This window comes from Antechinus flavipes, chromosome 3 (assembly GCF_016432865.1).
Source record: "Antechinus flavipes isolate AdamAnt ecotype Samford, QLD, Australia chromosome 3, AdamAnt_v2, whole genome shotgun sequence".
Taxonomy (NCBI): domain Eukaryota; kingdom Metazoa; phylum Chordata; class Mammalia; order Dasyuromorphia; family Dasyuridae; genus Antechinus; species Antechinus flavipes.
The window spans coordinates 133,629,970-133,655,061 of NC_067400.1; positions in this window are offsets into that span (position 1 = coordinate 133,629,970).

Here is a 25,092-nt window from a genome sequence, read left to right on the forward strand (position 1 = left end):
TAGTATGATTGATTTAATCTTACAACAAATAATGGTTTCCTAGTGATATAATGATTGGTTTATACTCAGTGTGGAGCATATAAACTGGGAGTCTCAGCTGGATTAATTCAGAGGCAGAGAAGACAAGAGAATTGGAGCTAGGAGATTAAGTTCTCAGAGTAAAGGAGAGAAAGAGTCAATTCCATCTTCGATCAGGCTCCTGGTGGCTGGCCTGGCCTCTTTCATTTTTTTTCACTGAAACCAAGATCTTGTAAAGTATTTAAGAAAACTAACTGGGCCCCAGGAAAGGAGACAAGACTTTGAAAGAGATAATAAAGGATTTAGATTTTATTTCCTGGCTACTTTTGTGGTGATTAATCTACTGAAATGAAGGCTGCTTCAAGATCTCCAGAAACCCACAGAGAACATTACAGAAGACCTACACAGAGCCATGTACCTAAGGTAAATAATGCGGAACATATTATTATTTTATTATCTTCCTGTTTGAGCCAAGTTTATTGTATTCTTCTGTCTTTTTTCCTTTCTGGTTACAAGGTTTTAGTTTAAAAAGAAAAGTGAAATGAGAATGGTTACTTTTGAGGAAGATCAAAATACAGATGAGCAATGTGAGATGATGTTAAAATGGTTTGAAGAAAGGGCAACAGAAAAGAAGTGGAAAACAAATCCTTATTAAAAATGGAAATGGAACAATTATGAGAAATACTAAAATGTTGGGTTTCCACAGAGTATTGCAAGCTTCTAGGTTGTGTAGGATAGTGGCTATCACTGACTCAGATTTTTCAGAATGTGAGAGGTTAAGGAAGGATAAGATTCCACAGAACAATTAAATAATCAATAGAATCCTTGAGCAAACACGAAACTGGGGCGTTAGGAAAGCACAGGTGGTTTCAACCTATCAGAAAGTCTTGTGGTTTTAAGAAAACCACAAATTTAAGATAATAGATTTAGGCAAATTAGTTGGGATCAATGACTGACTTGACCAAATCACTATTCTACCTGTTTAATAGGCTAACTAAATATTAAACAACACCCCATATGAGTAGTTTTCTGCCATTTTTGTACATGTGATATATGATAAGGGAGGGAAAACATGTTTGTACATATTTATGGGGAAACATATAGTAGGCATATCAAAAATATTATAACCTAAAAGTTGTTGTGATACAGGAGCCACCTGCCAGTAGCTGCTGGAGGTCTAACTCAGACTTGTAGAATGGATCTCTTACTGTGAGAGGATGATGATGATACAAGGAGACTAAGAGGCAGTTGCATTCTCTGACCTCTTCATTGAGATGCAGTTGCATTGTCTGACCTCTCTCCTCTTCCCTCTTGCCTCCAATTCATTTCATTCCCAATCCATAAGGAACATCTGCATTAGTAAAGACTGCTTTGCAACTCCTTCAAGTGTTATGATTCATAACTGTGGAGGCTCTCAGAGAATTGACTTGCCCCTTCACTTAGGCATGGTACTTAACAGGAAGGGAATGGAACAATCCATTCTCTGAAGGGAGGACCTGTACCAAATTAACTAGTATAAGTCTTCTCTCATTTCTGTGCTCAGGGCTCCCTCTTCCTACAGATCAGCAAAGCCCACTTCTGGACAGAAATGTGAAGAGATGATTCCTTAATATTGTTTTTCCTCTATACCTGATTTTCAGTGTTGAGTGTGTTTCTAACAGAAAGTTAAAGAAAATGTACCTACATGTGCAAAAAAATTTGTAGCAGCTCTTTTTGTGGTAGCAAAGAACTGGAAAAAATGAGTAGATGCCCATCAATTGAGGAATGACTGAATAAGTTGTGGTATATGAATATAATGGAATATTATTGTTCTATTAAAAAATGATGAACAAGCTGATTTTAGAAAGGACTGGAAATATTTACATGAACTGATGTTGAGGAAAGCAAGCAGAATAATAGCCAGGAAGAAATTTGTGACCAAAGATGAACTAGAGATCATTATTGATCACAAAATAGAAAATTTTGATTACATCAAATTAAAAAGCCTTTGTACAAACAAAACTAATGCAAATAATATTAGAAGGGAAGCAACAATATGAGAAAATATTTTCACAGTTAAAGGTTCTGATAAAGGCCTCATTTCCAAAATATATAGAGAATTGACTCTAATTTATAGGATAGCAAGCCATTCTCCAATTCATAAATGGTCAAAGGATATGAATAGACAATTTTCAGATGATGAAATTGAAACTATTTCTAGCCATATGAAAATTTGCTCCAAGTCATTATTAAACAGAGAAATGCAAATTAAGACAACTCTGAGATACCACTACACACCTGTCAGATTGGCTAAGATGACAGGAAAAAATAATGACGAATGTTAGAGGGGATGTGGGAAAAATGGGACACTGCTGCATTGTTGGTGGAGTTGTGAACGAATACAACCATTATGGAGAGCAATCTGGAACTATGACCCAAAAGTTATCAAACTGTGCATATCCTTTGACCCAGCAGTATTACTACTGGGCTTACACCCCAAAGAGATAGTAAAGAAGAGGAAGGGACCCGTATGTGCCAAAATGTTTGTGGCAGCCCTGTTTGTAGTGGCTAGAAACTGGAAAATGAATGGATGTCCATCAATTGGAGAATGGTTGGGTAAATTGTGGTATATGAATGTTATGGAATATTATTGTTCCGCAAGAAATGACCAGCAGGATGAATACAGAAAGTTTTGGAGAGACTTATGTGAACTGATGCTAAGTGAAATGAGCAGAACCAGGAGATCATTACATACTTCAACAACGACACTGTATGAAGATGTATTCTGATGGAAGTGGATTTCTTTGACAAAGGAAATATCTAACTCCATTTCAATTGATCAAGGATGGACAGAAGCAGCTACACCCAAAGAAAGAACACTGGGAAATGAGTGTAAACTGTTTGCATTTTGGTTTTTCTTCCCGGATTATTTTTACCTTCTGAATCCAATTTTTCCCGTGCAACAAGAGAACTATTCAGTTCTGCATACATAAATTGTATCTAGGATACACTGTGACATATTTAACATGTATAGGACTGCTTGCCATCTGGGGGAGGAGGTGGAGGGAAGGAGGGGAAAAATCGGAACAGAAGCAAGTGCAAGGGATAATGTTGTAAAAAAATTACCCAGGCATGGGTCTGTCAATAAAAAGTTATAATTATTTTAAAAAAAATTTTTAAAAAAGAAATACCATAAAAATAATAAAAACTTTAAAAATCTATTGTTATTGAATAAGGCTATCAAGTCAATGAGGAAATCTTAGAAAAATCATATCAATACTTATTGTGAATGATATCAAAATACAGAGACAATGGAAGAAATCAAAATTATGTGGAATAAGATAATGTACCTATCATCCCCATCTTATAATTATGCCAAAAATGACTTTAGTGAATCCTTAGTGAGGTTAATTACACTAATATTATGAAAATACAAAATGTTATGTTATCCACCCATGCAGTATGCTGGTGGACTAAGTATAAAAATGTTTGTAGTATAGTAATTTCTCTTTACACTATTTCTTTCTGAATTTCATCCAATAGAGTTCATCACTTTCACCATTACTATTACTACTACTCTACTACCACCCATACCACCAATACTACTACTGTTACTACACATGTATTTATGTAATGCTTACAAACAAATGCTACAAAACAAATAGTACAAATGTATGTACTTTACATACATATTTTATTCACACTCAAAATGAGACTAGTAAAAGAAGGCTACCTCAATTTTAAAAGCAATTTTAGTTTGGTTAGGTTGTAACTTAACTTGCCCAGATTCATAAAACCAGTATGTTTCATAGGCAAGGTTTGGGATGAATTATTCATCAAACTTATTACTTTGCGATTTTTGTAAGAGTTAGGCCTATACTTTCAGGAAAAGATGGAGAAATTTGGATAAAATTATAATTTAGATAAGAATACCATTAAAGACTGATCAGAATCATTTGATGGTTATACTCAAAGAATAGGCATTAATGAATGGTTAGACATCAAGTTATAAGTAGATCTCCAGTGGAGAGCCTCAGGGATTTTCTTAAATGGTAAGTTTATTTATTTATTTAATTGTATGTTTAAAATAAGTCATTAATTTTATGGGACAGTCAGGAAATATATTAAAGTGACTTTGGTTTACATTTAAAGCTGGATGCTATTTATGACTAACTGTGCAGGAAGAGGAAAAAACTGATAGTCCCACCTTCTCTTTTTACTCTGACAGTTCATATCTGAAGAATTGTGTCTAATTCACAAAGCCACAATTTATGCAAAATATTAGTTATTAATAGAATATCCATTGGAACTCAGCCATGTCTATATATGATCTAATAGCTATTCTACATTAATCCAAGGATAAACTGGGAATAGTGAGCCAAAAGTACCAGAAGACATTGTCATCTTAAAGTATTTCAGAGTAGTAATGCATAAGACTGATTAGAATTGCTTTGCTTATTCCTAGAAAATAGAACTAAGAGTAATAAGTAGAAATTGCAAAGAGAGAAATTATGGATTAATGTAAGGAAAATCTCCCTAATAATTAGAGAAATACTAAAGAGTAATAGAATGCCTCTTGAAATAGTAACATCCCTTCAAAAGGATGCATGACAACTTGAGAGCATGTTGTATATGTTATTTTTAAAGGCAAAATTTGACTTCAATTTTCGATGAAGTTTCATCCAGCTTTTAGATTTTCTCTCTCATGTCACAGTTAATGGTTTTGAAAGGTAGACAACTAAAGCATTTCAAAACATTGTAAAATATATGTATTGATATTACATAGCACTATATATTTTCTTGATAAAGCTACTGATTTTTATGAGTTTTCACAGTGTTCTATATGGGTTATAGCCTAAGAAGTAAATTAAATACAATCAAACTCTCTCCGAAATTGTATATGTATAATTTTTCCCCCCCAGAGAATTCTTTTCCTTATCTACAAAGGAGATAAGGTGAGAATGACTTCACCTTATTGATTTTTTTGATTCTGTAAGATTATGTGATAGTTTGGTAATAGTGTAACATTTGTAGTGAAGCTATAATTTCTAGTTATGATGAAAATAAATAAATGTCTGAACAGATGTGAGAGAGCCATAGGGAAAATGATAACTGGGGGATGTCACTAAATTTTTATTGACCAAGTACTATGTACACAAAGCACACACACACACACACACCCAAAAAACAAAGATGTCAATGTCCTTGAACAATGGGAAACAAACATGGTGTGAGGAGTGTAGAACAAAAGGGGAAAAAGAAATTTATATGATAACTTTATTATATTTTTTAAATGGATAGCAAGTTTCATGTAATGATTTGCAGTTTCATGTTCGATTTTTTATTCTCTCATATCATAGAAATACTTTCTATGTTTCATAAATTGAAAATTAAATTAATTGAATAAAAACACAAAATACATAAACAATAAACATTTTTATTTTTTTGTTTTTGTTTTTGTTTGTGAAAGGGATAGTATGTGAGTGGGATTTGGAAAGTTCTCATGGAGGAAGTAAGGAAAGAATACATTTTAGGTAAAAGGAATCTGCAAAGGCACTAGAGATAAAAAATGGAATGCCATGAGTACAAAAGAGTAAATAGGTCAGTTTGTCTGGAAGGCAGAGTTTGTGTAGAGGTATAAAGTGTAATCCTAGAAAATGTTTAAATGCCAAAGAAAAGAATTCTTATCTCATTCTAGAAGTCATAGGAAGTTCATTGGAATTTAATGAGTGTGAGACAGACATCAACATAGCTAGGTTTTTAACACCATTTTGGCAGTTTTGTTTGGAGATGGATTTCAGAGGGGAGGAAGGTAACCTGGGTAAAACCAAGGTAAAAACTGAAAAGTCTAAAACAAAAGTTTAACCCTCTGAGTAACAAGAATGGGATGGACTTTACTGTTAGTGACAGAAAATAAACCCTTGAATGGGAACAAAGTATTCATAGAGACGTTTCCCTCCCCTTCCCATTAAATAGCATTTTCCAGTGCTTTATTGTTTTGTAAACTACAACATTTGTATTATGTATGAATTACTTTTGAAAATCCTTAAAAGTTCATAGTATTTTCTGTTTTTTTTTTCCTTAAAAATTTATCTTCCAGCATTATCAGAAATGTTCATAGGCACAAATTAAAATTAAATCCATCTTCATCAAAAAATTTTCACTATTGCTTTGGTTCCCATGCATATTGTACTTCTCACAACGGTGGTAAAACATTGTGTTCCTCTTATCTAGTTAAATCTTATTCAACCTGACCCTTGTGTTTTTAAGCATTTAATATGGAATAAGGTCCATGACTGACAGTCTAGTAATTGCTTTCCATGTTCATTTTTTTTTCAAAGCCCAGAATTTTGATACTTGCCCCCAGTTTCTGGACATATCATTTACTTTTTAAGCTATGTCAAATATCATTAATGTTTCAGGTAGAATCCCAGTATTTTTGCATCTAGTTCTTTTGGAGCCCCTGAAGTGCACCCCATCTGGCCTTACAGATTCTCTAACTTATATTAATCAGTCTTCTTCAGCTTTTCTTTCTTAAGGTTTGTACCTATGCTTCTGTTGTTATTCCTACATTTTCAGACAGAAGTTGAAAGAAATTTATTTGAAAATATCTTTATTTTTTAAGTTTATATATTTTTAAGTTTTAACAGGGTTACCATTTTTTCTTGCTTTGCATTGTATAACATTTTATATTTCCATGAACAAAATTAATAAAGAATGATAAAATATCGCCAATTTATTAGACAGTGTAGCAGTCTTAGAGGCCAAGGTTGTGTTTACCTTCAGATCCTTTTCTGGCTTCTCCCATTTTCAGATATACAATTAAATCTTGCTGTATAAATACATGTTTAAAATATTTTCTTTTTCTCAAGAGTTTTTCATAATTAAGGAATGACATGAGGTCAAAATAAAGGAAAGGAATATCCCTCAAAATATGCCTTTAGAAGATAATCAGATTAAATATGAACAATGCCAAAAGAAACAGTGCTAAAGGGTGAAGACCTGCAGATACTTAAAAAAAAATAAACACAAAAAAATTACTAGTAACTCAATATCTGTTATTAATAGGTTAAAGCGCACATTATCAGGGGAGAGGAACCATGACAGTGGATATTGTAGCAAAAAACAAAAGAAAAAGAAAAAAACACAACTTAAAAACTGGAAACCCAGCTTCTATTGTCATTCTAATTAGGTCAGAGATCTCAAACCTGAAACTGACAGACCACATACAGCTGGAACACTAGTGGGACTTGAACCTAAATGAAATGTAATTGGGAATTTAAAAAAAAAAAAAGAAACAAAACAAAAAACTTTTAAAATACAATAAAATATAGATAGCATTACATTTTTAAACTAAGTCAATATATGCCCAGAAGGGATCTTTAGATATATATTAGTAATCCCTGTTTCTTTTTGACTTTGAAACCACTAAGCTAGATGAATGTAGACAAATCACAGTACCTTTCTGAATCTCTTATATATAAAATTAGATGATATAGATTAGATGATCTCTAAAATCCCTTTTAATCTTAAAATTCCATGGTTCTGTAATTTAACCTGAAGAGCATGTCTGAGTAATAACAATAAATGTATCTAAAGATAATAGCATTAAAAACTACATGGCAAAAAGCCAAAAAAAAGCCATTTCTTCATTTCTATTGGAACAAAAAACCAAAAAACCAAAAACAACCAAAAAAAAAAAAAAAAAACAAGCTAAAATAGCTGCAACTTAATCTTTGTTAGATAAGATACAATGGCTTCAGGAGTAATGGAAGGGGGTTTCCTTTCTAGGGATATTTAGTTTAAGATAGTAAGTTTAGAACTCCAATTAAGGTCTATTAAACTAACTGTCTAAAATTTAGGACTACTTGATGATCAAAGGTCAGACTACTTTTTTGGACTTAGCCATTTTGGTTTTTTATAAGTCCAGAAGTAAAGCCAGGGAGTGATTCAAAAAAAGCCTTTTGGTAGCCTGCATGGTTATGGTAACTTAATAATAGAAATATTCTGGTTGAATAGCATTCATCTTCTATGAATTTATACAAGTTATCCTCTGATCCTAGACGATACTCTTTTTTGTTATTTCTCATAATCTTGTCTTCCTTCAACTTAGTTACTATCTTCTATATCCAGCCTTCCCCAATCCCTCCTGTTTTAATGTTCTCTCCATTCTGAATTTTCTTTTCTTTTTTTATACATTTTTATTATAACTTTTTATTTACAAAACATATGCATGGGTAATTTTTCAACATTGACCCTTGCAAAACCTTCTGTTCCAACTTTCTCCCTCCTTCCCCCACACCCCCTCTCCTAGATGGCAGATAGTTCAATAAATTTTAAATATATTAAAGTATATGTTAAGTACAATATAAGTATACATATTTATATAGTTATCTTGTTGCACAAGAAAAATCAGACTTAGAAAGAAGGTAAAAATAGCATGAGAAGGAAAACAAAAATGCAAGCAGACACTAACAGAAGCAGTGGAAATGCTCTGTTGTGGTCCATACTCAATCCCATAATTCTTTTGCTGGGTGTAGCTGGTTCTCTTCATTATTGAACATTTGGAACTGATTTGGATCATCTCACTGTTGGAGAGAGCCATGTCCATCAGAATTGATCATCATATAATATTGTTGTTGAAGTGTATTATGATCTTCTGGTTCTGCTCATTTCACTTAGCATCAGTTCATGTAAATTTTCTTTTTACTATGCTTATTTACGATTGAATATTTTTGGCCTCTTAGAATATAAGCTCTTTGAATTCAGGATTATTTTTTCTTTTTTATAATTTGTTTTACTAAGTATCTATCAAAAAGCTTTGCATACAATAATGATAACAGAAATTATTTCAATCTTCAGAGAATTCACTAATATCTTTTATATTTCTGGTTTTATATTCCTTTCCAAGATTTTTTTTCAGGTCATGCCTTTTGAGCACAGGTATCTGTGAAGTTTTTCTCTTCTTTCTCCAGAGTATCCAGTTAAAAATTTTTTAAATGCTATTGGGAAAAATGTTTGCCTTAAGTTCCATGGCATTTAATTAATTAAATAGAGATTTATGAATAAAGGCTAGCTCTAGCATGGTTGAACTGATAGTGTCCCTTGAAGAGAAAAATAAATTAAAATAGATATCAGATATTTATAATCCAGAAGGACATGACTTTAGAGTTGAGGATCATACGCTTCCAGCTAGTATGGATTTTAGCAGTCTCTTAGCATAATGACTCAAGGTCCAGAAAACTTGTGGTAGCTAAATAACTTATCTAACATCACACAGCCATAAAAATCAAAGAAGCAATATTAAACTCTAAAACATAGAATATTTAAATAGAAATAACACATATAAATGTAATCTTTCAATATGCTATGTTTTTAGAAAATGATACAAAAAGACAGAAAAGTAACTCATATAAAGATCTTTTACAATGTTTTGATTGTTTTTGCTATTATCTTAAGAATCTAATTTATATTTTCCCTTTCCTTATCCTACTTACTGATTTCATCAGATACCATGATTTGAATTATAATTTAAATATGGATGGTTATGATGCCAATCTTAACCTGATTCTTAAATTCTAGTCTTATCATAAATTATCTTTCAACTATCTTGAACAATTCCACTAGTCGAATTTATAAAACCTGCTTTGAAAATACCCCTTTTCTGAGTTTCCCTAATACTATCCCTAATGTGCCTGGGTATAATCTTCAGGACAAAACCATAGTTTGAGTTATCCAGATTCAAAATCTTGTCATCCTGAATGTCTCCTTTTTTACTCAATTTCTCTTGTTAAATTTTATCATCTTGTCAATATTCTTTGTCTAAGAATCTTTCTTTCTACCCACATAACCATAACTCTGTTATAAGCTCTTACTAAGTCACACTCATACTCCTGCTATAGTGTGGTTTGGTGGTACTACCTGCCTTGAGTCTTTTGTCCACTAGGCTTTGCTGATTTTGTGGTTTCTCACTTGTGATATGCAATGTCTCATTTCTATGCCTTTTTATTAATTCTTCTCATATGTGTTATTTATTCATCATCTCCTGTCTTTCCTTCTTTGTGAAACTCCCAGATTCAGTATAAATATTCTTATAATCAGTAGACTTTCCCAACAATTACCTCTAACCTCTAATTGATTTGCTTTGATATTATTTTCTATTTATTATGGATATAACTTATATGCATATAGCTATTTAGAGGTTTTCCCCCCATGAAAATGTAGCTTCTGAATGGCAGACACTATGTTATTTCCTTTCTTCCAATATGTTTAGCACACTAATTGGCACAAAATAAGGAATTTAATAAATCTTTCTTTGAATGAATCTAAATTCAGCTCCCCAAAAGTAAAGCTAGATGTTTGCTAATTACCTGGGAAGACAGTTTCTGAGTTAAAGCCTGATAATCTACTATTTTTATTGTAGTGATAAGTATAAAAAGTATTTATTAAAGGTTTTTGCATTTACAATGGCTGGAGTAGTAGAAATAGTGAAAATTTGGTATGGATTACTTTACCTATATCTATGAACAAATCCCAATCTTCTGTATGAATGTTAAAACAGCATAACCTGGAAAGAAATATGCCAGACAGGACTTTATGTACCATCATGTAGGTTAGGAATTACTTACTTTTTAAACCATGAACAACAACAAAAAAATAATGTCTTAAAATTTATGTCGTTGTTAGTTGACAACTATTAAATAAAATTAAAAACAGGTCTAATGAATCTTAATATATTCTTCTGAATATTGGGTTGAAAAGGCAGTGTAATTTATTTAAATATAACTTACTAAACAGAAGAATAAAAGATCTATTTGATAGGTGCTAATGTATATATATGTGTATAAATTAATTTATATGTTATCTTTTGTTTTTATATCACATTTATTTCCAAATATTACTTCTAATTATATTCAATGAGACTTTCTGTATATAATAATGATTAAAAACAAACCAAACAAAAAAAATAAACATTAATGAACACATAGACTCCCTCTGACAGCTTATACAATACTACATACTGACAGTATCCAGGGTTTTCAATAAAAGATGGGAGTTGAATATTGTCTTTCTTTCTTGGGATTTAGATTTAATCATTATTAAAATATGTGCTATCTAGTTTTATTTTTTTCTATATATTTTTTAAGTCATCTAAAATTTTCCACATAATTTCTCTGTTCTGCATCAATTTACAAAAATCACATTTTATATTGCTCAGATTTGTAAATTTTCATGGCAAATTAATATGACCACATTTACATCACAATTTGTTTAAACATTCTCTAAAATTTGGACAAGTCTTGTAAAAAATTTTTTTCATGGAAACAAAAACCCTTATAAATATTTTAGTATATATAGAAAGTTCATCTGTTCTTATTTTTTTTTAACCTCTAGGACATTTGCTCAACAGTTTGGATCCCTGGTTAAAAATGACTTCCTAGAATGTTTGAATTATGACACAGATCTAAAAAATATGTCCCCTACAGTCCAATCAACACTGACAATTTTGATTTTTATCTTTACTGTTTTTGTAGTGTGAGATGAAGTCTCAGAGATGCAATTCTGCCTTTCTTATTATTAATAATTTGCTGCAATCTTTCATTAATACTTTTACAAGCTCATAGAGTTGTCCTAAGTGGATGGCTATTAGATTTTATGTTTCTGTGTAGTCCCTTTATATTTTGGATATTATAAAGTTTATATGCAATGTGGTGAGTTTTTTCCATATACAAATCTCTTCTTTCTTCCTGGTTGGATTTGTTCTTATAAAAAATTTTAAATGCCATTCACTGAAAAGCTGTCTTTTTCTTTTCATTTGTTACTGACTATATATCTTTCTTGAACAATAATTTTCTCCTAAGTGTGAATGTAAAAATTTCTTCCATCTAGTTTAATCAATTCTTTCATTATATTTTTGTAATAAACCCTTTTCATTTTATTTTCATTGAGATCTATCTTCAATCATTTCTTTTATTTCCTTTTTTTTCTTTTCTTTCTTTTCTTTTCTTTCTTTTTTTTTTTTTTTTTGGCTGCATAAGGATGCTAATATGGATTGCTTTTAAAAATGATTGTTATATTAATTATTTTTCTAATGTTGATTTCTTCTTGTAATCATGTTTTAATTATAAATCCCTCATCTTATTTATTTGTGTATATATCTGCACAATATATATTTATGTAGAAAAGGATTTAGGTGTGTATACATACATAGATAGCCATTTATATAGATATATGGATATTAATATATACTTATGCATGTTATACACACTATAAATGTGGATATATGTATATAAATATGTGTTTATGTGTGCATATAAGTGATTGCTTTACAATAATTTAAAAATATTTATAAGAGCATTCATTAGTAATATTAATCTATAGTTCATTTCCTCTGTTTTATTTGCCTAGTAATTGAAATAATTGATATATCAGGAAAAGGAATTTGGTAGTCATATAACTACTGAGATCAATTAATTAGTTCTCTCTGTCTCTCTCCCTCTCTCACTTCATATCAATCAATCAACATATCTTCTAAATGTTTCTTGATTAGATAGCATCTGTATATTCTACTTTTTATTGTTGTTGTTGGAAGTTGATGGTGAATTCTAAGAAAGCATCTTTATGTTTTAGGAGATTCAATGCAATGAATGGAAATACTGAGTGGGAGCACAGTACCTTTATTGTTCAATATTGTTTCATAACCTTTTACTAAAAGTGTTTTCCTTATGCAGCAATTTTTTTTTTAATAATGTAAGTATATAGCATGTTTTTCTGATTTCCTTTTTTTCCCTTTTTTTATAATTTGGAGTTGTATGTGGAAATCAACTATTCTGTTGTTACTATTTATCATTTCCTTTTAAATGTTCAATTCCATTTTTTTTGATTCAAAATAAAATTTAAATATCTTTCATTTTTAGGAATATAGAAACAGTGTTAGAAGAAAGGTGAGTTTATTTATTCCAACCAAGTTCACACAAGTACCAAATATTAGAGATGGAATTTGAATCCAATTCCTCTGGGTCAAATTAATGTTCTTTCCTCTCTACTATATTGATGGTAATAAATTATTACCATGTGCCCCATCCCCCATATGGTGTTTATAAAGACTGAGAGTCTTATGATCTACCAATTGAACTAGCTGGTGCTGTTTATGCCTGAAATCAAAATAGTTTCACACAAACCAAATAATTTTAAATTAAAACACTTTTTTATGAAAAGAAGTTAAAACTAATCTATTTTTGAACATAGTCACTCTAGCTTGAGAAGAGTATATTATTTACAGCATTATAACTTTACTTTTATCCCACATAATAAATCATACTTAGTGTTATATACATGCAAAGTCCCTTATAATTTCATTGACCCTTAAGCACTTTTAAATGAACATAATGATTTCTTCCTTTGATCAAAAGCAAATAAATTAAAGACATAAAAGTACTTAACAGTTTATTTTTGTCACATAAATCTTGATACACTGAGATAATGGTTCTAAAGCATTTGGAATGGTGCCTTACTGTATAGAAACTTAGTAAACATCTGTTCACTTCCCCTTCCTTCTCCCTGAATTTGTCTTCCCCTTTTTACAAAATCTTATTGATACCACAGGATAGGAAATGGAGAAAGGGTATATTCAAAGGATACCTTGACACTTTCAAGTATCTTTTAATTAATGTAATATTAATCTATTCATTAGAATGTGAAAGTAGAATAAAACAAATAATATTCTCAGTATTAAAATGATTTTCCTCTCTTTAACTCAACACTAAAGGACTATATATTTTATTTAACATAAATGACAGTTTCACAATAAACTGGCAAATTTTGGAATTAATCCAGATCAGTTATTAATGAGTGCTCATTTAAGGATCAAAACTGCTTCTAGACTTATTGATTTGTCACTATATGTTACAGATTAAATGGCTTCTTTTCTCCATTCTCTAAGGAATAGGCAGGCACTCCATCATTTAATTTATGAGATTATTTATCCTGAAATTGCTTCTGTGGATGTTTTTCACAGAGCACTGGGGAAAAGGACATTTTTTTAAGCTAAAGCCAGCCAATATGCTTCATTCATTTGTAACTTGTCATCGGTATAGCCAAGTCTTATGAAATGATAGACTGCTGAGGCAATAGGTACCACAGCTAATAGTTTTTGACTATTTGATGAAAGACAGAATCAGGGTAGCTATTCTCCAAGCCATCAGTTTCATTGACTTTTTCTGTGCCATGCCTATGACCTTCATTGCAAGGCCCAACCTGAGAAAGAGCTGGTCTCACTTTTCTTTAAATAAACAGTTGTGTTTAATTTAAATTTCACTCTTCTCTGGTTAGTTACTCTTCTATACCTTCCTCCATTTTTTACCTGGAAAAATACAGCTTAGTCAGATATTTAGATGATGATTCAATATTTGATTGAGCATGTCTCACAATGCTATGGAATGAATTAGCTACAACTGTTTGTAACTTAATGTGCCTTAGTTAAAAATAGCTGCACTAAGAGACATATGGTCCCCAGATGAAATTTTTTGTGAAGATTTGAGTTTTAAAGAGAAAAGCAGTTCCTGCTGAAGAAATTACCCACAACTTGTTGAAGTGTATGAAGAGAATGTTTTTCTGAAGCATATGAAGAGAATGTTTTTCATCAAAAACTTTTTAAAAAAGAATGTATACATTTACAGGAAGAAACACCAGTGATACTTCATAAAGCAAATCTTTCATTTTACTGGTCAGCCTTTGGAGCAGTTTCAAGACTACAATGAACATTTTATCTACTAGAAAATTGTGTTTTTTTAAAAAATCTTGTTTTCACATACTTGTATTAATTATTGGTGATTGAAACATTTTTTTAGAAACATCTTGGAAACTTGATTTTTGTGTGTGACAGATGAGGAAACATCAAATAATAAACATTTGTTCATTAATTCTAATGTTCTGATCACTGGAAATAAAAATTTTAAAGTGAAGCATTCTTTATTATCTGATTATATTATCAGGGGGATATGTGCATGATATACCATATCAAAAGCATATCAGGGAAGCTCTAAGAGGGAAGACACTAATATGGAGGGGGGTGGGAAGGGTACCAATGGAATCCCATTAGAAAAGTTTTCTTCTACTTAATCTCATGGAATAGCTAACATAAAATCCTCACACAGAAAGATAGAAATATCCCTTAAAAAGGAAGGGAATTTAAGACTTTTTTATATGAACTACAATGTTTTCAATGTAGTACTTTAGAAATGCTTGATGACTTAACCAGTGTTTGCTTCAGTTCAAATACTATCTGAAATATGAAACCCATCTGAAAGAGCCCTGACAAAGAATAATCAAACTTCTGTCTAATTGTCTCCACTAATAGGAAATTTATTGTTTCCAAAAATAACCCTTTCTAATTCTATATATTTTCTTGTGTTTGAACATTTATTAAATTATTATATTGAGCCAAATTTGGCCACCTTATAGCTTTATCCAGATCTTACCTATTCCATAATAACTCTAAGAAAATTTTATCTGTTCCATATACATACTTTCAATTAATTGAAATGAATAATTATCCCTCCTTCACCACCCAAAGCCTTCAGGAGAATTTTTAAAGGCAAGAATTGAGCTACTAGTAGGTAAAATAAAAATGAAAGGGAATTCTTGAGAAACCTCAATGATTTAGAATGATCAGGATATAATTACTAATATATGATGCAAAATAATTGTACAGTCTAAGATGCCTCCTACATTTCAATCATGATAGACTAAGATAAATGTAATAATATTAAATTAAATAAGAAAATGAAAAACAAATGAAATTATGTTAAGGTCAAATGATAGTTTTGACCTGCATTTGTTTTAATTATAATCAACATGTAAGTATTGGAGATGTCTAACAGCCATTGAAAATATGAATTTATTCATTTAGAAATTTTACTTAAAATAACTCTGAGGTATCACAGCACACCTCTCTGAGTGGCTAATATGACTGAACAAAATGATGACAATTATTGGAGAGACTTTTGGAAAACTGTTACACTAATCATTTTTGATGGAGTTGTGAACAGATACAGCCATGCTGGAGAGCAATTTGCAACTATACAAAGACATTCTTTGATCCAGCAAAACCACTACTGGATCTGTATGCCAAAGAAATCATAAAATATGGGAAACGATCCAAATGTGCAAAAATATTTGTAGCAGCCCTTTCTTTGGTGACAAGAAACTGGAAATCAAATGGATGTCGATTAATTAGGGAAAGATTGAATAAGTTATGGCATATGAATTTAATAGAATACTATTGTTTTGTAAGAAATGATGAACATACAGATTTCAGAATAGCCTGAAAAGACTTATATGAACTGAATCTGAATAAGATAAGCATAACCAGGAGAACATTGTACATAGTAACAGCAAGATTATGTGATTAGGAACTACGCCAGACTTAATTCTTCTCAGTAATACAGTGATCCAAGACAATTCCAGTATACTTGTGATGGAAAATGCTATCCACAAACCAAGAAAGAACTTTGAAGACTGAATGTAGATTGAAGCATACTATTTTCACCTTTTATTTATTTGTTTCTCATGTTTTCCCCTTTTATTCATATTTTCCATTCATAACATGAACAATATGAAAATATATTGAACATGATTGTACATTTACAACATATATCAGATTGTTTGTGGTCTTGTATGGGGGGAAGTAAGGGAAAGGAAGAGGGGAAAAATTAGAACTCATAATCTTACCAAAAAATGAAATTATTTTTATATGTAATTGGAAAAAATTATTAAGTGAAAAAACATGATTTCATACTGCAAAAACAGCTTGGGAATTTGGAAATCATCTGTAGAAAGTTTATGTAGACCTAAAATCTATGTAATTTTCAGATGAATAAAAAGTGAGTGGAGCTGGCAAAAAAAAGAGTTGTAAACAGATATTAATTACTCTGGAGACAAAATGTCAGTTTCCAAATATCATATTTACAACTGAAATTGTTACGGTGTCTTAATAACCTTGTATTAAATGGAAATATTAACATTAATCTTCTTTGTCTGCAAGAATGGTCTGCTACCTAGCCCTAATGTACCTTTTTTTTTTTTTTTTTTGGTTATCTACTGTCTTTAAACTCATTGGTTCATTGGTTATACATTTGGATCTCCACTTAAATTTTATCTATTTCCTCAGGCTTCTGTGAATCCTTCAATAATTCAAGAATCATCTCAAAGACTATCAGAGCAAGAGGATGGGACAAGACAGAAAGTTATAGTTTAAATCTCAGAATTGCATGATATCACCAGAAGAAATTATTATTTTAAGTAAAATTAACTGAAGAAAAAATTATTTGTTTATTGGCTACATTGAAAAAGAAGAGTAATAAGAATTGATTTTAAGAATACTTAAAAATACTTACGAAGTAGGAAGAAAAGCAGAAGAGTACAGTTTCATTGACATCAATGGTAATGAAATTGTCAAGAACTGGGTGGCATGTGTGAGAATCAAATTAGATTTTCTGACTTCTTCTGAAATAGAGTTTATGTTAGATAGACATTAAACTTTATGTTTTTTATTTATTTAATCAGTACATAACAGATATATATATATATATATATATTTAAATATCTACAATGTAATTAACAACATGCTAGTTTTAGGATGGTCAATTTTATTTTTAAAAGACATGGGAGCTATGTGACACAATGAGTAGAGCATAAGACCTAGAGTCAGAAGGACCTGGGTTCAAATCTTGCCTCAGACACTTGACCCTTACTGAAAGACAACAACCAAACAGCTAGCTGTGTGATCCTAAGTGAGTCTCAACTTTTAATGCCTCACAAAAAAGACACATAATATATTAGAAATAGCCTCCTTTTGTATCACTCTCTCATTTCTAGAACTAAGCACAATAAGAGATTATTCTCAATACTCAGCAAATTATTTTGATTGGTTATTATGGGACAATGCAAATACTCTTTGACTACCATTAAACTAAAAGTTATTCAGACTACTTCAATTGTAATGGTAATAAACCAGACAAAAAAGGATTTTTCCAGTCTTTGAACAAGGCAAAAGAGATGATAGTCAATGGGGTTTTCCAAAATTGTCTTTTCCTTTTCATTTTATATTTTCTTCTAAAACACTCTCATCATTTATTCTGTGTTTTACCCAATTTGGATATATTCTAACTTGTTCCCACCAAATGGCTTTTCATCTACCTATTCTCCCAAATTGTTATTCTGTCTCCAATCTATTTGGATGCCTTCATTTTTCAACCTAAAGATGTACTCTGTCATTAAATCTCAGTATTCTTACATATCAATCATCTTTTGGGTACTACCTTTTCTAAATCCATCAAGTTCTCTGGATTTTTACCCTTCTCAAATTACTTTTTCATTTTTTCATTTATGATATCATATTTTAAGTATCTGGATTCAGAGGCTTGAACTAATTTTCAAGTCATATATATTCTATTTTCATATTCTTTCTTATATATATAACCCTTTCTATATAATCATATAGCAAATTTCCTAAATTTCCTAAATAAAATTCCTAAATTTTCTAAATTAAATTAGTCTGTAATCCCCTTTCAACTAGAACATCTCATTTGGCCTTTGTGCTTTTAGGCAATTCTCAGTCTAAGATCTCGTTCACTAGATGAACATTCTTTTTTTTTTTTTAAGCTTTTTATTTACAAAACATATGCATGGACAATTTTTCAACACTGACCCTTACAAAACCTTGTGTTCCAAATTTTCCCCTCCTTCCCTAGATAGCAGGCTGCTAAGGGACAGATCAGTTCTCTGAGAGTCTTCACAGCTGTGGATCATAGAATCTGAAGGAGCTGCGAGGCAGCCTTTGCTAATACAGGTATTGCAGATTGGGAATGAGATAAATTGCAGGCAAAGGGAAGAGCAGATAGGCCAAACAATGCAATAGCCTCTCAGCAGAGAGCAACAACTGCCTCTCAGTCTCCTGTATCATCCTCTCAAAAGAGGAGATCCATTCTACAGGTCTGGATTGGAACTCCAGCAGCCAATGTCAGGTGGCTCCTTTGTATTCCAACAGCTCCCATGTATTCCAACAGCAGATAATCCAATACATGTGAAATATGTTAAAAATTTATGTTAAATCCAACATATAATTACATATTTATACAATTGCTGCACAAGATGCATAGCAATTCTTGCTGCACAAGAAAAAATGGATTGAGGGAAAAATAACTGAGAAAGAAAACAAAATACAAGCAAATAACAACAACAAAAAATGAAAATGCTATTTTATGGTCCACAATCAATTCCCACAGTCTTCTGGGTATAGATGGCTCTCTTCATCACAAGATTATTGAAACTGATCTGAATTCATTTTTTTTTTTTTTTTTTTTTTACCTAAGGCAATTGGGATTAAGGGACTTGCCCAGGGTCACACAGTTAGGAAGTGTTAAGTAATTGAGGTCAGATTTGAACACAGGTCCTCCTGACTTCAGGGCTGGTGCTCTATCCACTGCACCACCTAGGTGCCCCTAGATGAGCATTCTTAAAGAACCTGTCATATTATAGAATTTCTCTGCTCAAAAATCTACAAGGGCTCCATTTTTCTCCAGAATAAAATTCAGAATCATGTTTTTTGCATTTTAATCTCCACAATCTGATTTCTATTTGAATGTTTGACTCTATATCAAATTACTTCTTTTCATGTACTATATATGCCAATTTGCCTTCCTTGCTATTCTTTATTAAAAATATTTTATTGTTTGCCTATATTACTCTTACCCTTTCTTTGTTTAATAGGTATTCTCCCCACCTCCAACTTGTGGAATTCCAATCTTTCTCCTGAACATACCTCTTAAAGATGTTTTTCTTGGATCTTTTTTACATAATTGTTATTATTATTATTACTACTATTTTTCATTAGAAATCAGTTTTATAGACTTTTTTTCTTTATTTATTAGTATATAGGTTATATCCTTCAATAGGATGCAAGCTTTTTAAGAACAGAGACTGTCATATTTCTGTCTTTGTATCACCAATGCCTATGACAGACCTTAGACCATAATATATGATAGCTAAAACTCTGACTACATTTGAATAAATCTTTATTTTCATTGATATATTGAACTGAATTTTATTGTTAACATATTACTTCAAATGTATTTTGAAGTATTTAAACTACCTTAACTTTATGGTGCTCAATATATTTTTTAACTGAATAAGAGGATTCTGAGAAGATGGCAGAGTAGATCAGTAAATTTCTGACACTTCAAATTTCCCCCACAAATAGAAGAAAATTGTGCCTCAGGCTAAACATAGACTGATGCAAAATAAAGAAGTCTTGGGTCAAAACAGTAATCCTCCTGGAAAATCTGAAGAAGGTCTAAGAATATCTGAAGAAAGATTCCAGGCTGGGAATTAGCCAGTGTGAAGATCAGGCAAACACCTCCCGGCTAACTCTGTAGAAACACCCAGTGGCTAGGAACCCTGGGGCTAGCTGCGTTTGGCCAGAGACTTAGCAGGGAGCACAGAAACTTTCTTCACCTGGACTACATGCAGGGGAAGGGAAGGAGAATATTTGACATCAGGAAGACAGAGTAAATCGTGGCTTATTAGGAACACCAGGCCAAGCTATACTGCAGAGATGGGGCCCTGGGCAAGAAAGAACCAGCACACCCAAAAAGTGCAGAGCAGTGGAACTGAGATCCAGCTGCCTGTGGGCACTTGCAAGAGACTGGAATTTATTTATACAATTAAGATGCAGAGGAGGAATAGACAAAAGGCATTAAAGGTGGGAGGAGGGCTCATAATTCTGAAAACCTACTGAACATTGGGAATGGATTAAATAGGCAACATATCATATTTATCATGAAGGGCATATCATCCTTCAAAATTTATAAAAAAAATAATAAGGGAGGAGGGAAGGGCAGAGGAGGAGCCAAAGAGTGGGGAAGAAGACAAGGGAGGGATGTAGGGGTAGGGGGAGGTTGAGCAATAGCAAGGCAAATTAAGGAAAAAGAAGGAAGGCTGGCAGGGATAGGAAAGAAGAGATATACACAAACATAACAAGGATCAGGAGTAGAATTTACTAGGAAAAAAGTACAGCTAGAATATTTATCTTAAAGGCAAAATTAAAAATTCAGTCAAAAGAAAAAAATGCATTATATGTAAGTCATACTAGTATTGTTTTAGATGCATGTTTACATATGTGTGTATGTGTATCTGAGTATATACATATGCATGCATGTTACTCTATGTAGGTTTCTATATAGATATATGTATATGTGTGTGGGTCTGGGATGGGTGTGAATGTTTATATATATATGTTTTTTTATGTGAAGGGGTGTATGTGTGTGTGTGTGTGTGCTTACCTATACCTGCTTAGGGAGATAGGGAGGATGGAAGAGGAATAAAAGAATAAAGTAAAGACAAAAATGTGCAGCAGAGAACAAAAGAACAACCTATAAGGAAGCAAAGAAAAGATGGACACTCAGGAATATAATATTATCTATTATATATCCTTTCTTGAACTGGTAATTTATTGTTATATATTTTGAATTCTCTCTGATGTTCTGCTGGGCACATGACAGTATGCTGTTCTGTTTTGTTTGTTTTTATCTTTTTGTTCTTTTTTTTAAAGGATTAACAGAAAATTTTAAAAACACAAAAAAGAAAACAATATTTAGAAATGAATAGGATATTTTTTACTTGGCTTGATGATACATCTGGCTTTATAGTTGTTATTTCAAGATGTGTATATTATTAAAATCAAAAAAAAAATGATGTCCTGAAAAAGTATACTGGTGTCCAGCAGGATAAATTTCTCTTTCTTAAGCACTATGAATGGTTTCATCTTTTGAAAAAAAAAACACAATATTTTCAAAACAAGGAGAAAAATGTTCAGAGCACCCTTTTTTGATGTCTATCAACTACACAATACTCCAGTCATTGGGGGGGAAAAAAACTATCAAAAGCTTGTGACATAATAATGGCATTTTCTGACCTTTATTAGAATTCAGAGTACTGTGATACCTAGTAGATCTCAAAGGAACCAGGAAAACTATTTGAAACTACCTAACAACTATTGTCCAAACCTATATTCAGAATATTAAATAACACTGACTACCTAGGAAGCAATGAGAGAACTCTGTCCCTAACACATTATCACTGCAATTTCCTTAAAGCTATAAAAGTCTATAGGTAGCATATTGTAAATTTCAAAGTTTACCTTTATGCTGTTGTTTAGTTACTGCCCATGATATCAAGAATTTGATTAATGGAAATGTTTCAAAAGACAAAATGCATATTTTAAACATTAACATTATTAGAATACTTGATGTGTACAAAGCACTATATCATTTATAAAAACATTGCAAAGATGATAGCCATATTATGCTAAGGTAGAAAATGTGTTTGTGTTTGTAGCTTTCTGGTAACTAAGCTTTTAGGGTAAATATGCTTTTCTTTCAGCTAAAATACTGAAGACAAAAGTTAACCACATATTAAACATTAAAAATGACAGTTGATCCAGCTGTCCCAACAATTTATGTGCAAACAATTCATCATTTGTAAACATAATGTTTTTACCTTCACTGAGGGGAAAATGGCATTTCAAATATGGCATCAAATTGGGAAGACAACAATTGGGGTCTTGGTGAGAATGAAGTTTAAATGAACTTTTAAGTTAAGTAATTCCAAATTGGTTTAAAGCAACCATGTGATTATTATATTTCTTTTCTGGGAAATAAAATGTGTACAATTTATATTTGCAAAAGATTAAACTATGCATACAGTTTGAACAGCCACTTATCAAGTATATTTAACTTCTAGGATATATGATTTCTATGATATATCAATATCATTATTTGAATCATATCTCACTTCATTTTGCTTCAAATCAATGTCTTTAAAAGGTATTATATTGTTTTTGTATTATTCTATATTCTTCATATGTTTCCTTTTATTTACTTTCCTTTTTCTATAAAATAAGCTCTATAAAAAGTAAGTTTCAGTTTCCACAAAGATATTTGCATGTGTATCTTCCAAAATTTTGGTTTCCTAATAATTGTATTTTGGTGTTTGTTTGTTGTTCTTGTTGTTCATAATGATGATAATGACATTGATGATGATGTTACTTCACTTTCAATTACCACAACACTACCTCTTTCCATCCAAGTTGAAAACACTACAGCGAAATGAGTGAAGACAGTTTATGAATCTTATAACATAGTTCTTTCTCTTTTGGGGAAGGTAGAATAAAATGATAATATGCATCTTGCCAATAATATTTGTGTAAAATAAAATAATGTGTTCTGGATTCCATGTCTTAGTTATTTCTAAAATTCTATTTATAGTTTGATATATGTTTTTTTTTATATTATTCTAATCAAAAGCATTTAATGCATAGATTGAAAAATGTACAAATTTTCAATTAATGAGAATTTATATAAAATAATTTTAAAATATCTTAGCTATATAATATATGCACGCAAATATAGTAATTATAGTATGTGAATAACAATTGCAGAAAGTCCATAGGTACAAAATATTGCTAATTTTGATGTTGTTTATATGACCTATTATAATGAAGAAAAATAAGAAGAAAAAAGAGAAAAAAGGAAACTTCAGCAACCTAGAGTAGATTATTGTTTATCCAATCTTCTTCAGTTACCTAGGCAAATCTTAAATATGAGGGCAATCTGAAGTCACTGGTTTCCAATATATTTGTAACATATGTCCCACATTTAGCTTTTTTTTTTTTTTAAGTTTTTATTTCTATGCCAAATATTATTGGCAAGATGCATATTATCATTTTATTCTACCTTCCCCAAAAGAGAAAGAACTATGTTATAAGATTCATAAACTGTCTTCACTCATTTCGCTGTAGTGTTTTCAACTTGGATGGAAAGAGGTAGTGTTGTGGTAATTGAAAGTGAAGTAACATCATCATCAATGTCATTATCATCATTATGAACAACAAGAACAACAAACAAACACCAAAATACAATTATTAGGAAACCAAAATTTTGGAAGATACACATGCAAATATCTTTGTGGAAACTGAAACTTACTTTTTATAGAGCTTATTTTATAGAAAAAGGAAAGTAAATAAAAGGAAACATATGAAGAATATAGAATGCAAAGTAGTACTATACTTTCTTTTTTGATATTTGCTCCTGACATGTATTTTTATCTTAGAAAGAATTACAAAGTCTGTTTCTTGTCTCAGCTCTTTTCCTTTTTTTTCCTCTTCCATTCTCATCTCTTTTCCTCTCTTTTTATCTTATCTTTATCTCCTTTGGTATCTCTCTATCTTTTCCTGTTTCTTTTGCTCTATATCTCTCTGTTTTATGTCTCAGACTCTCTTAGTCCCTTCTAGAATATACATCCCAGTATAAACTTACATTATGTGAGAATTATCTCCCTGAATACCTGGAATGGTGGTATTCTGAATACACACAAATACATATACACACACACACACACATACCACTTTAAATTTATGTTTAATTAAAATTGAATGTAATCTCTATTTTATTCCCTTGCAAAATGGCTATAAAGATATTCTCAGTTGCATCATGATATTTTCTTTTGATATAATAAGGGAAAAAAAAACAGTTTGCAATGGTAGGGAGCTAGCCTTAAAGTTAGCAAGTATTAGCAAAGTCAGTAAATATTAGTCTTATGTCCCATCTCTATCACCTACTGGCTGCATAAACCTCAGCAAATCACTGAGCCAATTAGTGTTCCAATTAACTCTTTAATGGTGCAGAGACTAAACTGTAAACATGTGCTAATTTGCATTTGTAACAGGAAAGATTTCTCCATTGGTGACAAAATAGGCCTTGTCTAAGTTATTAAGAATGTTAATAATGAAAAGAAAAGATCTAAAAAAGCTCTTTGAAAAGCTGAAAATACTAGAAGGAAGAAAGCTTACTTAGATTATTTGTATTGAGATAATAGGGTTAGAAAGTAAGCTCTGGTATAACATGATTGATCTATTTCTATATTAATGTGGAAGTGTTTATATAAATATATGTGTGTATATAATTCTGAAACATATATATGTATGTATATATATATATATATATATATATATATATATATATAAGAGAGAGAGAGAGA